Source organism: Megalobrama amblycephala, linkage group LG19 (assembly GCF_018812025.1).
Source record: "Megalobrama amblycephala isolate DHTTF-2021 linkage group LG19, ASM1881202v1, whole genome shotgun sequence".
NCBI lineage: Eukaryota > Metazoa > Chordata > Actinopteri > Cypriniformes > Xenocyprididae > Megalobrama > Megalobrama amblycephala.
In genome coordinates this window covers 7,383,428-7,399,359 of record NC_063062.1, presented here as the reverse complement: position 1 = coordinate 7,399,359, position 15,932 = coordinate 7,383,428, and the positions used below count along the sequence as shown (strand labels likewise).

The window sequence follows — 15,932 nt, the reverse complement described above, 5'->3', positions numbered from 1 at the left end:
TACTATTTTTTCCCATATGCATACTACCATTCAAAAATTTGGAACCCGTCATTTTTTAAGAAAGAAACACTTTTTGTTATACTGGTTGAAACTCTCTTCACATCCTGATAGGAATCAATAATAGAAGTGGTCTAACATGTACATATATCTTCTGTGGAAGTCTCAGGACTAAAAAATGTTCATCCAATCATTGAATTCGGTCCAAATGCAATGATACAATGTCCTACATGCCTATCAACATATGCATTTCTATACCTCCGCTCACCCTGCTCGCGCAGACATCACACATCATCAGCCCGTTTCATGAGGCTATGCAGAGTTGTAGACAGACAGTCACCGAGCACCACAAACAAACAGCAGCCGCCTTTTACTGTTCCTCCTGAACCAAAACAATGAGCTTATGCTGTGTTCACGCCATGTTGTAACTGTAATTACGAGATGGCAACCCGTGACGTTCTACCTGGAGCCGACGTCCTCAGATTAGGATTTATGCGTTTCTGTGTCAACACTAGGGCTGGGCGATATATCGCATGCGATTGTCACGCGCATTTCGTCAGTAAAGCTGGTTCCCTGGTTCCCTGATTACCGCTAAATAGCCATCACTTGCTTTCAAATGGAGCGGCATTTAATAGACAGAACCGTAGATCACTGACAAGCTACGCAATATCACGTTCATTATCGCAGAGGAATCGCCTTCGATTGTGAACGCGATATTGCATAGCTTGTCAGTGAACTACGGCTGTGTCTATTAAATGCCGCTCCATTTGAAAGCAGGTGATGGCGATTTAGCGGTAATCAGGGAACCGGCTTTACTGACGAAATGCGCGTGACAATCGCATGCGATATATCGCCCAGCCCTAGTCAACACTATCAACGCTGAAATTAATCTGCAGCAGTCAGGTGGTACAAGTAAGAGCTCCATAAGTTGTTTACGTTCATTATTATTGCAATGTTATGTGCTTTGAAAAATGAGGTAATTTAATGCTGTCTCTCATCTCGTGACGCTTTTGTGTTCGTTCATGTGTTTTGGAGAAGGCGTGGCTTTGGAGGGTAGGATCTCATGCTTTCAAAGCTAGCATGCTATTGCTAGCCTCTCTGAAATTGCCTACCCTACCTTTTAAATAAATGCTGTTCTTTTGAACTTTCTACTCATTAAAGAATCATGAAAAACGTATCTACAAAAATATTAAGCATCAACTGTATTCAACATTGATAAATCTTGTTAGAATGATTTCTGAAGGATCATGTGACATTGAAGACTGGAGTAATGACTGCTGAAAATTTAGCTTTCCCAACACAGGAATAAATTACATTTAAAAAATATATTGAAATAGAAAAAAAAAGAAAGAAATTGTAATTTTCACATATTTCACAATACAAAAAGTCTACTATATTTGCCAGAAAGTGTTGTATAAAATCAGAGTCACAAGATACTACAATATATCCGACAATACAATGTGCTCAACTTAACCATTAAATATTATTATTGCAAAAGACCCAGAAGCAGTATCATTAAATTAAACAGATTTTTTTCAAAGACTCACATAATGAATTTGTGTAAACATTGTAGCAAATTACTCTTTGAAACATATCTCTGTATGCTGCACATATTTTTTAAATTAGTACACAGTATGCAGTTTGCTTTATACTAGTATTCCATTATGAAACTATTTCAGAAAAAAAACATAATTGGGAACTCTCAAATAGAAGATTTGCAGATAGTCTTTGCATATTTTAACATTGCATAAGAACATACTGAATTAAGACAAAATGATCAAACAATTAACACACTGATGGACATGTGCCATTAGCAAGTGTCATGAGCAATTAAGTGACTCTCTGAATAGACTAATATGCTAAATGACAGCAAATGAACAAAACCAATAATGTGATCTGATATGACAGACTTGATCTTGCTCAAATTTGACTGAGATGTCAGCACTCAAAAAAACTAAACAAAACAAAAAAAACCAACATAAACAGCAAGGTATGTCACAACATTATAGCTAGATGGTACAATATGTGATGCGTTTGTTAATGTAAGTTTAATTTCATTTGAATAATAATAAAAAAAATGCTTCCAATGTGAAAAGTGCCCACATTTCAACATCACCTCTTCGCTCACATCACCTGCCCAAGTTCTGCACTTCAAGGTAACAGAGATAATATTTCAGCTGCTCGCTCTGATCAATAGAAATAGTGTTCCGATTCCCCTGACACAGGTTTTCACACCATGCAGATCCGGCGTTTCATGACTTAAGCATCCTGTCTTGTTTGGAAGATGACAGTAGACGATAAACAGGAAGGAGGAATGAGCCAGGTATAAAAGTCTGTTTTGAAGAGTTATCATAAGGCTCTCACAACTCAATCAGTATAATGAGGGTTATTAAAAAAATGAGTAAATGATTAAATAATTAAATCCTCATTTTATGATTTCTTTACACTACATGTACATTAGCACATGTGCAGTACATTATGGTGCATTTTAAGCAATAAATCAATAAAGCACATCACAGATCATAATCTGTTGGTGCAGGTTATAAACTGTTTCTCTGTGATGTTCCCAATACCTGGATCCATTATGAGCAAAGCATAACTGGGATGAGTACCAGCAGAGACCTTCCATCAAAAGAGAAAATCAATTGAAGATGCACCAAAAATCAATTGAAGCACTGGTAGATGGCACCTTGCAGCAAATCTGACTGAAGAGTGGAGGTGGTTAAAAAATTGCTGACGTGGATTTTGAAAATACTGGAATTAAAGCACTTAATCAATTCCAGTCATTCCTAACTTACAACAACAGATTCACATGCATCCATGATCAAAAAACACTTTATCGCAGCATCACCTCTGTCTCCAAACTTCTTTCTGAGAGCCTACTCTGCTCTGATTGGTCAGATCTGTTGCCCTGTTGTGATTGGTCTACTGCCTACAGCATGTATTGGAAATAAAATAGCCGTTACATATCTGAATTTCTGCTTCCAGAGGCTTCCTTCAGCACTTGTATACTCATTGATATGAACAGTAACAATGGAATTGATTTTACCGTATCAATTTGAGCCAGAGTTCTGAACCTTTGGAAGTGCATGCAAAGTGGATTTGCTTTCACAGCACAGAAAACAGCATCTTCTCGAAATGTTGACAACACAAACCAAAGTCTTCCAGGCCTCAGCTACAACCACTGTGTTGAAGGGTGGGTCAAAGTGTACGTTGCTCGTGGGCAGCCAATGAAGTCCATAGGAGCATAGTCCATTATACAAATTTGTTACAAATCTGAGCAGGTTCGTGCAGGAAGTAATACTAGAATTACTGATTGAGACAGTTTAGAATTTGGTTTTTACTCTTTTTTTGGATGGGGTTGACAATAACTCCATTTGTCAAGCACTTTGGTAACTTTATTACAAATGTTTTAAGGATCAAAGTCAAAAAGGTAATATCTGAAAAAGCATAATAGGGGCACTTTAAGAAAGAAATATTTTAAGAAATACAATATTTCAAAAGGTTGTTTGGATAAATCCAAAAATGGAATTATATGTAAATATATGTACATTGCACGCATATATTTATAAATAAAACAGAATATAAAAACATAAAAAAAAAAATGTATTACAGTAAGGAGAATTTAGGTGGACAATGTTTTTAGTTGTCATGAAAATGTATAAACAAATGCACAATTAGTCATTATTTATCACATAAACAGTTTGGTCTTATGAGCAAATATTGCCCGCATATTAGAGTGTAAACAACATTTAGTAGAATTCTTTTTTGTAAGTGCCTTTGTAATGGATCAGTGTATTGTCTGTTGTGACCACAGGCCATTTATCATACTTGCCCATTTCATGAACATGAATAATGGAGATGTTCCTGCTACATAAATATTTTATTATTGTCAGGAATTTGATTTACGATGCACTTTCCTCAGGTTCTATTCAATAACCTGGCTTTAGTTGTTAACAACTCACTGCCACAAGATTATCAGTAAATAATGAATTGCATTTTGGTCTACTTCTTACTTAAAGCTACTGTATGGCTTCAGAAGACTAGTGAATATAGTGCAGAAGTTCTATGAATCATTTTTGGGTGTGCTACCCCTTTAACAACTTTTCAATTTTTTCTTTCCTTTTGATTGCTGAACTCAAGGCACAAAAGTAAATGGATACACCGCTTTCATTAATTCAGTGACAGAAGTGTGAATAAGCTCTCATTGTGATTTAAAATGAGGGCCTGTCAATGTCCCAGAATCCCTGCTGAAGGCCCTCTGCCTCCCAGCTGCACTCTGAGAGAGAACAAGAGAGAGAGATGTATAGGAGTCACGTGTAGGACGTTGCTAAGACCACAGAGACTGCTTCTTTGCTGTATAATGTAGGAGGCAGATGGTTTGTGGAGAAGTGTGTCCGCAAAGCCGACTTTCTCCATCTGGTTTCTTTTATTTAGAGTGGGGTGGTCAAAATATGATGCCCACTCAAGAACTAGTCTCTGAATTTAAAGTTTATGAGAGGATGCTTTTTTGATATATGACAGACATGTTTTTGACAAATTTTGTGACAATCATCCACTAATATTTATTTTTGTTGTTTAATTTTAGATTTACCTGCCACTAAACATCCCATTAAAAAAAAAAAAAAAGTCAATGATCACTTGATAATATCAATCGGATGACCCGTTACCATCTAAATGTTTTTTGGTTTTCATTTACATGCAAGCATTACTGTAACTGTGCCTGGGAACGGTATGCTTTACATTGGTTACAACAACAGGAAGCCTCTGAAAGCGCAAGTGTCAACAGCAACAGCCACGATAACATTAAACATCATCTGTATAAATTAATATGAATTCATTCACCACTTTCACATGAATGTACGTGTGCATGGGAAACAGAAAGAAAAGACAAGAGTGGGAGAAAGAGAGAGCTCAGAGCAGTCATCAGTCAGTGCTGTCAGTGATTTGTTCGAGACAGTCGTGGTCGCAGCATCTGCATGTCAGTGACAGCAGGACAGCAGTCTGTTTTGTAACACTGCCAGCACGATCCAGAAAATCCTTGTTGTTTTTCTATAACAGGGCCGCAGTCCAACCTTGCATCATGTCTCATTCATTCAAAGGTATTGGCGGTTAGTCTTGTGTATCTGAGTGTAAATAAAATATGCTATATGGTATCAGCTGAATTTGCAAGACCTTGCAAGATTATTGTATTTGAAAGTAAAAAAATGTATTAATCCAAGTATGGCAACAATATTTAACTGCATGCGACAACAAACCTTCAAGCAAATAAGAAATAGAGAAAATAATTGGCAAACCAAATTTCTGCACACTCCTCCTAACTAAGCTCATGACTCTTCTCAAAAATACACCAAAGATTATGTAAGCAAAAATGAATCTAAACATAAATCACACAGTGATTTGAATTCTGACATCAGCATATATGGCCAAAACAATGTCTTAAGCAAAGATTTAAGCAAAAGCAAACTCATCGCATTCATTTTCGTTGCTACATATATAGTAGCCCTACTGTAATGTGGGTGAGTTGTACAGTATGTGGGTGTACACTGACTTTTACTGCTCACAAAAGTTTCAGTTTTCTGTCTTTTTAACCTCCTAAGTCATCTACAGCTCAACCTGGCTAAGACTGAGCTTCTCGTTTTCCTTGCCAATCCGACTCTAAATTATGACTTCAGCATCCAGCTAGGTACATCCTCAATTACCCCATCAAATTCGGCCAGAAATCTTGGAGTAATCCTTGATGACCAACTGAACTTCAAGGACCACATTGCTAAGACAGCTCAGTCATGCAGATTTGCACTTTACAATATCAGGAAAATCAGGCCCTTCCTAACAGAGCATGCAACTCAACTTCTGGTCCAGGCCCTGGGCAGCGTTTCCTAAAAGCATCGTAAGCCTAAGTTGATCGTAGCTCCATTGGTTTCAATGGAGCTACGATCAACTTAAGCTTACGATGCTTTTGGGAAACGCAGCCCTGGTCATTTCTAGGCTTGATTACTGCAATGCTCTTCTGGCTGGACTGCCATCATGCACAATCAAGCCTCTACAAATGATTCAGAACGCTGCAGCACGTCTCGTCTTTAACGAGCCCAAAAGAGCCCACGTCACGCCTCTCTTCATCTCTCTGCACTGGCTACCACTTGCTGCTCGCATCAAATTCAAGGCGTTGACGCTTGCTTACAGATCTACCACAGGCTCAGCACCCTCCTACTTCCACTCACTCTTACAAGTCTACACTCCTACCAGAAGCCTGCGCTCATTAAAGGAGCTTGTGGTACCATCACAGTGAGGCACGAAATCACTCTCCAGAACATTCTCATTCACTGTTCCTTGCTGGTGGAACGATCTTCCTGCCTCCATCCGGAATGCAGAATCCTTGGCAATATTCAAAAGACAGCTGAAAACTCATCTTTTTCGTGAGCACTTAACCTCATCTTAAAAAAAAAAAAAAAAAAAACTTCTTATTCCTATCCTTTCACTTCCTCTAATCCTTCTCTATTGTAGTTTATGATACTCTGAGCACTGCCTAAACTTGTATTGTGAGCACTTCTTGTGTCTATTTGCCTCGTCATGACGACTTGCTTGTTGTGTTCCTCACTTGTAAGTCACTTTGGATAAAAGCGTCTGCCAAATGAATAAATGTAAAGTAAATGTAAGTGCATTTTTCCCAAGCACTTTATATTTGAGGATCTGGGATCTAGAATTGTAATGCCATTCTTTAGTGAGAAATGTGTATTGGAACCATTTCCAATATTTCAGTATCAATACATATCGAAAAATCTATATTTTTGACATATTTTTTGTATATATATTTTTTATACATATTATATACTATTACTTGTCAAAAATATTGATTTTTCGATACATATCGATAATAAAATATCTGAAAGTCCCAATATACATTTCCTACAATACCGATAAACTCTCTTCTGCTACATCAAGTTGACACACAAGCCTCTCACTCACTCATCTCATTCGCTCCAGTGTTACAGGACCTGAATTTGGGCGTATTTTTCTTATTCCCACAGGTTTTCTCATTCCGGCACACATAATGCCACCTCTCAAACAGCTCGGGGAGTTCTTTTTTGTGGCTTATTGCATTTAAACACAAAACGAAATTACGTCAATTATTCACGTAAACACAGAACAAAGAAAACACATGCAACAGTAAATTGGATCTGTGCATCAGCTCTTAAAGTGACAGCAGCCTAATAAACCTGCAGCTGCCTGTTAATCAAAGAACAAAAGAAAAAGAGGAAATCACTCACTGCACTTGACTGAATAACTTTCGTAACTTTAATTGTAAGAATCTGTATTTAATTTTTTACAATGTAGACTATCCAGTGCTATTTTAGATTTGATTACTTTATTCAATTTCTGTACTATTTCTTACATGAATACTACTTTTAGATCTACCTGACAAACTTTGTGCTACAACTTATTGTTTATTTTAAATTTGTTTACATTTCTTTTTTGTGAATTAATTCCAAAGTTTGAAATCAAACTTTCTTGTGCTACGTGAGCTATTGCAACAAAATTACCCCACAAAATGCATTGAATGAGCAAACATTTAGGTGTTATATTTGATCAATGTTTATATTGAATTAAAATCTGCTTATCATATAAAGTGATCGTGTCTCTTCAGAAGACTTGGATTAACCACTTGATTCATATGGATTACTGTTACGATGTGTCATACTTTAAAATGTGTCAAGCTTAAAAATATTGACTGACTAGAATTTCAATGGATGGACAAAAAATTATGAGGTATTAAATATGTGTCATGTGCTGGTGAGGATAAGCAACACACACAAACAAGGAATACAGTCTTTAATGATAAACACAGGAAGTACACAACAAATTACATAATGATAATAACCGACAGAGGACAAAACTGAACAGGGAGTATATAGGCAGGGATTAACAAGGAACTAAACACGACACAGCTGATAATTATAATTAACCAATAACCATGAGGAACTAATAGGGACATAATCAGAAACCAAGAAAACCAAAGTAGGGAAACAGGAACTAAGGGAAACAAAACACCATATTAAAATAAGAGTCCATAGAACTAAACATAATTATGACAATATGGCAGTATGGCATTTATCAAAAATTGTATTGAATATCGATAACTGTCAAGGTATCGTATCAAAGTTAGAAATTCCAGTTTGGTGACAAGACTAATACATATATACACACACATACACACACAAACATTTCCTGAATGTAATTTTGTAACTGCTCTTAAATCAGATTATTCTCTGACAGATTATCCATTTTTCAAAACCTCAACATAACCTCAATCATAGCCAGAGGTATTAGGAAAACAACTGCTGTACTGTAGCAATAGTCTCACCCTCATCTGTATCTTTAAAGACTAACATATTTGTCTGAATTACCTCAAGGCAAAGTCCTCAGAGGAAAAGACACAAGAGGGCTAGTGGTCATGCTGCCAGTTCAGAGATTCATCATCATGACTCAGACAGAGATAGTGTGGGTGTTTCACAGGCTTCCTGTCAATGTGAAGGAATATAAATGGAAGCAGATACATTAGCAAGCTAGCATTATGGAGGTCTCACACCACAATATATTTGCAATGGAGTCACATAGAAAACAGGAATCTCAAATAGTAAAAGCTTTGCAGTAAGGCATATTAAAGCAAAATTGCCATACCAACTGCATTGATATGTACTGCTTGACAAATACAACATTACTATGACAAAATAATGAATACTTTACTTTAACTGGCTTCAGTACTGGCCAACAGTACTGATGAGAACAGTAGCTACAGTTCACAATCAATGCAACAGCTACACCTGGGGCTTGTTGAGTTTTGGTGGGGATCTAATCGCATACGCAAGGTAATTTCCTGTTGTTTTTTTTTTATCAGGTACCACCAGGGTATGTTTTCAGGTTTCAGGAAAATAGGGCTGTTTTCACAGTCTCAGGTGGCTTATAAATCCAGGGTGGAGTCTGGCTAGAATGCTTTCCTTAGCAGTGAGAGAAAGTGAACAACACTACCTTCGTTCTAGAACTAAACCTTGCTGAAACACCAGCTTACACCTGCATAAACATCCATACTGGTAAATTCTGGATTGTTGCTGATCTAGCAGGTGGACCAGCACAGCCAACAGCAAAATTGAGGCCGGTTGACCAATTTCGACTAGTTTATAATGGTTTTGTATTTTAATTATTTTAAAATATAATTTATTCCTGTAATGGCAAAGCATATTTTCAGCAGTCATTACTCCAGTCTTTAGTGTCACATGATTCTTCAGAAATCATTCTAATAGGCTGATTTACTGCTCAAGAAACATTTCTTTCTGAAACAGAAGTAATTTGTCACATTATACATCTTTACCTTCATTTTTGAACAATTTAATGCATTCGTGCTGAATATGTAAAAAAATGTACTGATTTTGATCAACATTATAATATTTTATATATGTAAAAAGTAAAACATGTTATTATTGCATGATATTCAAAACTAAAAATTGATACAAGGCGACAATATTTAACTGAATACAACAAGAATTTTTTTTTTAATACGGGTACTACACACTGGAGAGTCGATGAGAACACGAATTTTTGCATGGTTCTAATGAAGCATATATAAACATTACATTCTCAAATGCTACATCATATTTTGTTAAGAATTAGCTATTAGCTATTTATTCCACATCATTACAGACCCATTTCAAATCTTACATTTATGCCTAAAATACTAGAAAATGTTGTCACTCAATTGTGCTTTTTCTTGAAAAAAATTATATCTATGAACATTTTCAGTCAGGATTCAGGCCCCATCATAGCACAGAAACTGTGCTTGTTAAAATTACAAATCACTTACTTCTAACTTCTGACTAAGGTTGCATCTCAGTACTAGATTTACTTGATCTTAGTGCTGCATTCAACACTTTAGATCATGACACTCTTAGATAGATTACAAAATTACACTGGTATTCAGGGACAGCGATTAGACGGTTTAGATCGTACCTATTTGACTATTACCATTTTGTTTATTTAAACGGGTAATTATCCAAGTTAATGTCAGTTAATCATGCAGTGCTGCATGGGTCTCTTTTAGGCCCTCTGCTATTTTCAATATACATGCTGCACCTTGGTAATATTATTAGAAAACATGGAAGTTGTTTCCACTGTTATGCTGATGATACTCAGTTATATATTTCATCACCACCAGATGAAATCTCTAAACTTATCCAAGTTGACAGAATGTGTTAAAGATATAAAATATTGGATGACCAGTATTATTTCTTATTTTACTTATTTGACCAAAAACCTACACAAAATCTCGAAGAATACAATTTGCATCTAGAAGGATGTACTGTTACTTCATCCTCTACAGTTAAAGACTGTTTACTTAGACAGCAACTTGTCTTTCGAAAATCATATTTCATATGTTACAAAAATAGCCTTCTTCCAACTCAGAAACATTGCTAAGCTATGGAAAATGTTTTCTGTTTCTGATGCAGAAAAGCTAGTTAATGCAATTCATGACCTCTAGACTGGATTACTGTAATGCATTATTAGCTGGTTGTCCTGCATCCTCAATAAACAAGCTACAGTTGTCCAAAATGCAGCTGCTTTCTTACCAGGTCGAAAGAATATGATCCTATAACACCAATTCTATCATCTCTGCATCTATAAAGTTATATATCGATTACAAAGTATTGCTACTGACCTATAAGGCCCTAAATGGTTTAGCTCCTGTGTATTTAACCAATCTTCTATCATTCTACAATCCATCATGCTTTTTAAGGTCACAAAACTCTGGACTTTTGGTAGTACCTAGGATATCAAAGTCCACTAAAGGAGGGAGAGCGTATTCACATTTGGCTCCTAAACTCGGGAAAAGCCTTCCTGATAATGTTTGGGACTAAGACACTCTACCAGTTTAAATCTAGATTAAAGACACGTCTCTTTAGCCAAGCACTAACATAATGCATCTCATATCCTTGTACTCCTATTATAACAGATTAAAAGAATATGACTTTGTATTACTTACTCTCAGAAAAATGGTACAAAAGCTGTCACTTGGACGATACCCTTTAAAAAAGTTCTAATATGTACCATTTAGGTACCAATATGTACCTTTGTGGTACTAATATGCACTCTTTAGGTACAAAGGTGTACCTTTTGAAAGGATACCGCCCCAGTGACAACTTTTGTACCTTTTTTTTTCTGAGAGTGTACCTTGGGATGCCCATCCCAAGGTAACTAGATTACACGAGCTCCAGTTTGGATCCAGACTCTTATGAAGATTTCAGATTAACCCAACACCTGTGAAGAGATGACAAAAACCCCTGCCAGGACTTCAGATGATGCCAAGTCTGAATCTACATGTACCACTGCCAAAATGTCTATATATTGCAATCATTACAATCACAACTTATAAGAATTGCTTTAGCTCATTGTTTCATGAATACATGATATTCGCTAACTGTAGAACTGTACATTTTTGACATATAGACATTACTTCGACAGTCACCTCTGATAACAGATTACTCTAAATTGTAATGTAGAAACCTGCATTTTCTTTAAAAATTCTTTGAAATATGTATTGTGAACAGCGCTATATAAATAAATGTGAATTGAACTGAATTACACACTAAACCAGAACTTCCTGGTGTTTGTATAAAGACGACGAAGGGAGGAGAAAACACAATTCTTCAGCTAAACACCTTTGCAGCAATGCAGCACTTCTAATTCTGCAACACATGTTCAGCTGATAATGGAATGCATGGCGAGAATAATAGAGGACTGTATTACTCCAAATCACCCTTTAGGGTAGAAGTTGCCTGGGAATTAGGAGCCTCAATAAGCAGGAAAGAGGCTTTTCTTATTCATTATACCTTTTTGAAAGAGATAGGCAGAATTTGATTATGTTTGAGACTGAAATTTACAGCATGCATAATAACAAAATAGACTATGAAAGAGCCTCATCTTTAGTTGAACAGAACCTCTTAAATTTTGTGTAAGCAGCATTAATTCATATGAGCACTGCGCGCTGCCAATAGGGTTGTCAGTTAATGTGTAAATTATCTGCAACTTGTATGGCAGTTCACTTCAATGATAAATGCATAGCTCATCATACTAATACAGCATTAAATAATAAACAATAAATTTGCTGCACTTCCCAGGGCAATGGAAAACAAGCCCATTCATCACATTTAAAACAGTATGAGCCAGTATGATATGGTATCTCTTTTGCTGTCTCTCCTTTTTGTCTCTTTTTCAGAGTGCACAGACTAGTCCAGGTCTGGAGTCTTTTAGGGCAGTAAATTGTCCTGTATAGGGAGGTTGTATTCCAGTCCTCTGCCTCAAGCATCTTATAACATCATCACTTAGTAGCTATCCTTTGAGAGTAAGCGTCCTATATACATGCTGGGAAGTGAACTGAGACAGGGCAGGGTCCCATTTAATTAGCACACAGGTCAGGAGTCATGGGCCACAACCACCTGAAAATACAAACACTGAAGGACAGGAAACTGTGCCACTGGGCATCATCCAAACAGGGTGTAATGGATGGCTGAGTCTGCTTTTAACATGCTGACATAGAAATAAAGTGGTGGTGGGGAAATGAGATTTAGCGGCGGATTATACTGATATAATCATACATGTCTGATGTCTAATGCTGTGTCTACACTGGAAGCATCCAAGGTGCATGTTGCCTTAGAATGTATATTTACCACAGATCAGCTGTGAATCAAGACTAGTGATGTCCCGATCACGTTTTTTTGGCCTCGAGTCCGAGTCCGAGTCATTTGATTTTGAGTATCTACCGATACCGATACCGAGTCCCGATCCGATACTGCTATAATACATAAAAAAGAATAAAGAAGAGCGAAAAAACAGATCCAGGATCCAGGAACAGTGCTTTTCAGGTTTTTCAGGTATCTAACAGTAGTTTTCACGTAGCCTACATAAAATGGATAAAGTAATCAAATATAAAATATCACTGCATATTATCTTTACTGTATAAAATAAATAAAGATGAATCATTATTGAAGTTACAAAAACTATTCAGTCAAGAGCAGTGAGTGATTTCTTTGTTATTTGTTGTTTGATTTAACATTAAAAACAGGCAGCAGGAATATTTTTTTTTCCCTATAAGACATGCACGATCCAGTACATATACTGTTACACATGTGCCTTTCTTTCTCGACTAATATACGTTCACTTAAGACATAACCGACTATGTTTGCTAGGATACTCGCTAAGACGGGCATGTTGACATAATTTTTGTATGAATTTGTCCGCTGAAGCGCAAGACTTGAAAGAGAACTCAGTATTTGCGCGCTGACTGAAATAAGCGTGTGCGCGCTTCGGATGAGCGCACACAAATCTTCTCACAGCGCGCGAGCTCTCTTTCGCGTTTTGTTCTTGAAGGTTTAAATCAGCAAGGCTTAAATGAGTTAGTTTAAACACAGATAGCAGCGTGTGCTGTTCAGGTCTCCCCTGCGCTCGTGCTATCAACGGCGATGACGGCGTAAATGACTGGACATTAGAGCATACGGCACTCGCAGTTAACAGTTTACAAAGAGTAACTGTTTTGTCCACGCTTTCTGATTATTGTTGTAACGTTTTGCGCATCCATCGACTGAAACATACATTATCTGAACTCTGTCTGTCTGTTTTCCACGTTGCATTTTAAACAAACCATATTAACCAATAGATGCGTCGTCATTCGAGATGGAGCGCTGTGCAAGTGCGTACCGAATTAAGTGGAGAACCGTACGGTTCGATTTTTTACAGAGAACCGTTGCACCCCAATACATATATATCCGAGTCCTGATCGGGAGGTAACGTCCGATTCCGATCGAGTCTGAAACCACGTGATCGGGCCCGATTTCCGATCGCGTGATCGGATCTGGACATCCCTAATCAAGACATCAAAATAAAAATCACATTTAGTTTTTTTACAGAAATAAATGGAAATTAAAAATGGATGGGTTAAAATGTTTGGCATTTTAGTAAAACAAATTCATGATGTATGGATGGATGGATGGATGGATGGATGTGTATTTGGGTTTCTCTCAATGATGAACTAGCAGTAATAAGTGAAAAACTCTACAAAGCAAAAGGAGTACAGAAAGTGTGTTGAACGTGATGCACTCTATCAGGCAGCAAATTGATTTGTCTTAGTGAGAGAACAATTGAGAGATATAGAGTCTATAGTCTACAACTGCCTGAAACATTCATAACTCCTCTGTAAGAGCAGATACTTTATTCATTTCATTGTCAGAGCCCACAGTTTCTTTTACTGCAAGCATTGAAGTTGCAGTCTAGAAAGCTAAAGTAAAGCAACAATCAATACACACACCCCTGGGTAAAGCAGACGGGCTCTTTCCCAAAGTCTCATTGCAGCAGAAATAAACACAGTGAAAAACTGTGCAGGGTTCTAGGCAGTTTCTTCACTGAGAGATGAAGAGGCACATGTCTTCATTGCTTGATAAAAAGGTACAGGCCCAAAGCCACACCAATTCTGTACAGCCACAACAGTTTGATATTTACAAATCCACTAGAACACTCAGTAAGACTAACTTACATTTTAAGGTCAAGCTTTCCAGTAGGGCTGGGCGATATATCGCATGCGATTGTCACACGCATTTCGTCAGTAAAGCCGGTTCCCTGATTACCGCTAAATCGCCATCACCTGCTTTCAAATGGAGCGGCATTTAATAAACAGAGCCGTAGTTCACTGATAAGCTACGCAATATCGCGTTGAACGCAGGGAACCGGCTTTACTGACGAAATGCGCGTGACAATTGCATGCGATATATCGCCCAGCCCTACTTTCCAGCCTTTCAAAGTATACTCTACTGATCACAAGACCATACAGACATACTTTTTTTGGACTGCTTTGTAATACTTCACCTGACCTGCAGTCAGAGGACAGCACACTCTTTCAAACTTGAGACCTCCTTGCATCTCAACTGTGGTCACTTCACTTTCATAATGGCAGAGTTTGAAATCGCGTATTTCTTTCGAACAAGTATTTTGCAACCATTAAAAAATATGTTCTAGATACTATATGACTGTGTGTAGTATGAATCCACACATACTACATTTGCCATGTTGTCATTGCAGTAAATTAATGTTTGTTCAAAATTATCTGTTCTTCAATAATTTCTCAAAACGTTAGCTCAAAAAAAAAAAAAAACTTTATATATTGCTCATGGAAAGTTTTTTCTTTTTTTCTGAAACATTTTAGATTGATTACTACTGTGTTTGTTTCAGAAAGTTTAGAGAACATTCAAAAGTAACGTTCCCATAATGTTTACAAAATGATAATGTTCCCTTAACTTTTGTATTACTACGGAAGATGATTAGGGCCAAGCAATAATAAAAAAATAAAACCATCTCGAGATTAAAGTTGTTAAATTTCGAGAAAAAACACGTTAAATTTCGAGAAAAAAGTCGAGATAAAATGTTGAGAATAAACTCGTTAAATTATGAGAAAAAACTTGTTAAATTTCGAGAAAAAAGTCGAGATAAAATGTTGAGAATAAACTCGTTAAATTATGAGAAAAAACTTGTTAAATTTCGAGAAAAAAGTCGAGATAATGTTGAGAATAAAGTCATTAAATTATGAGAAAAAAGTTGTTAAATTACGAGAACAAATTCGTTAAATTCTCGTAATTTAATGACTTTTTTCTCGTAATTTAATGAGTTTATTCTCAACATTTTATCTCGACTTTTTTCTCGTAATTTAATGATTTTTTTCTCATAATTTAATGACTTTATTCTCAACATTTTAACTCGACTTTTTCCCCGAAATTTAATGAGTTTTTTCTCGAAATTTAACAACTTTAATCTCAAGATGGTTTTATTTTTTTATTATTGCTTGGCCCTAATCCTCTTCTGTATATTACCAAGAAAACTCGTTTTTAAAACATTTTAAAAAC

The 15,932-nt window shown here is 36.5% G+C and overlaps 1 protein-coding gene across 1 annotated transcript in view; it reads right to left on the bottom strand.

Moving 5' to 3' along the window:
- Positions 1–15,932, bottom strand: part of bicd1a (bicaudal D homolog 1a) — a 50,077-nt gene that overhangs the window by 26,855 nt on the left and 7,290 nt on the right.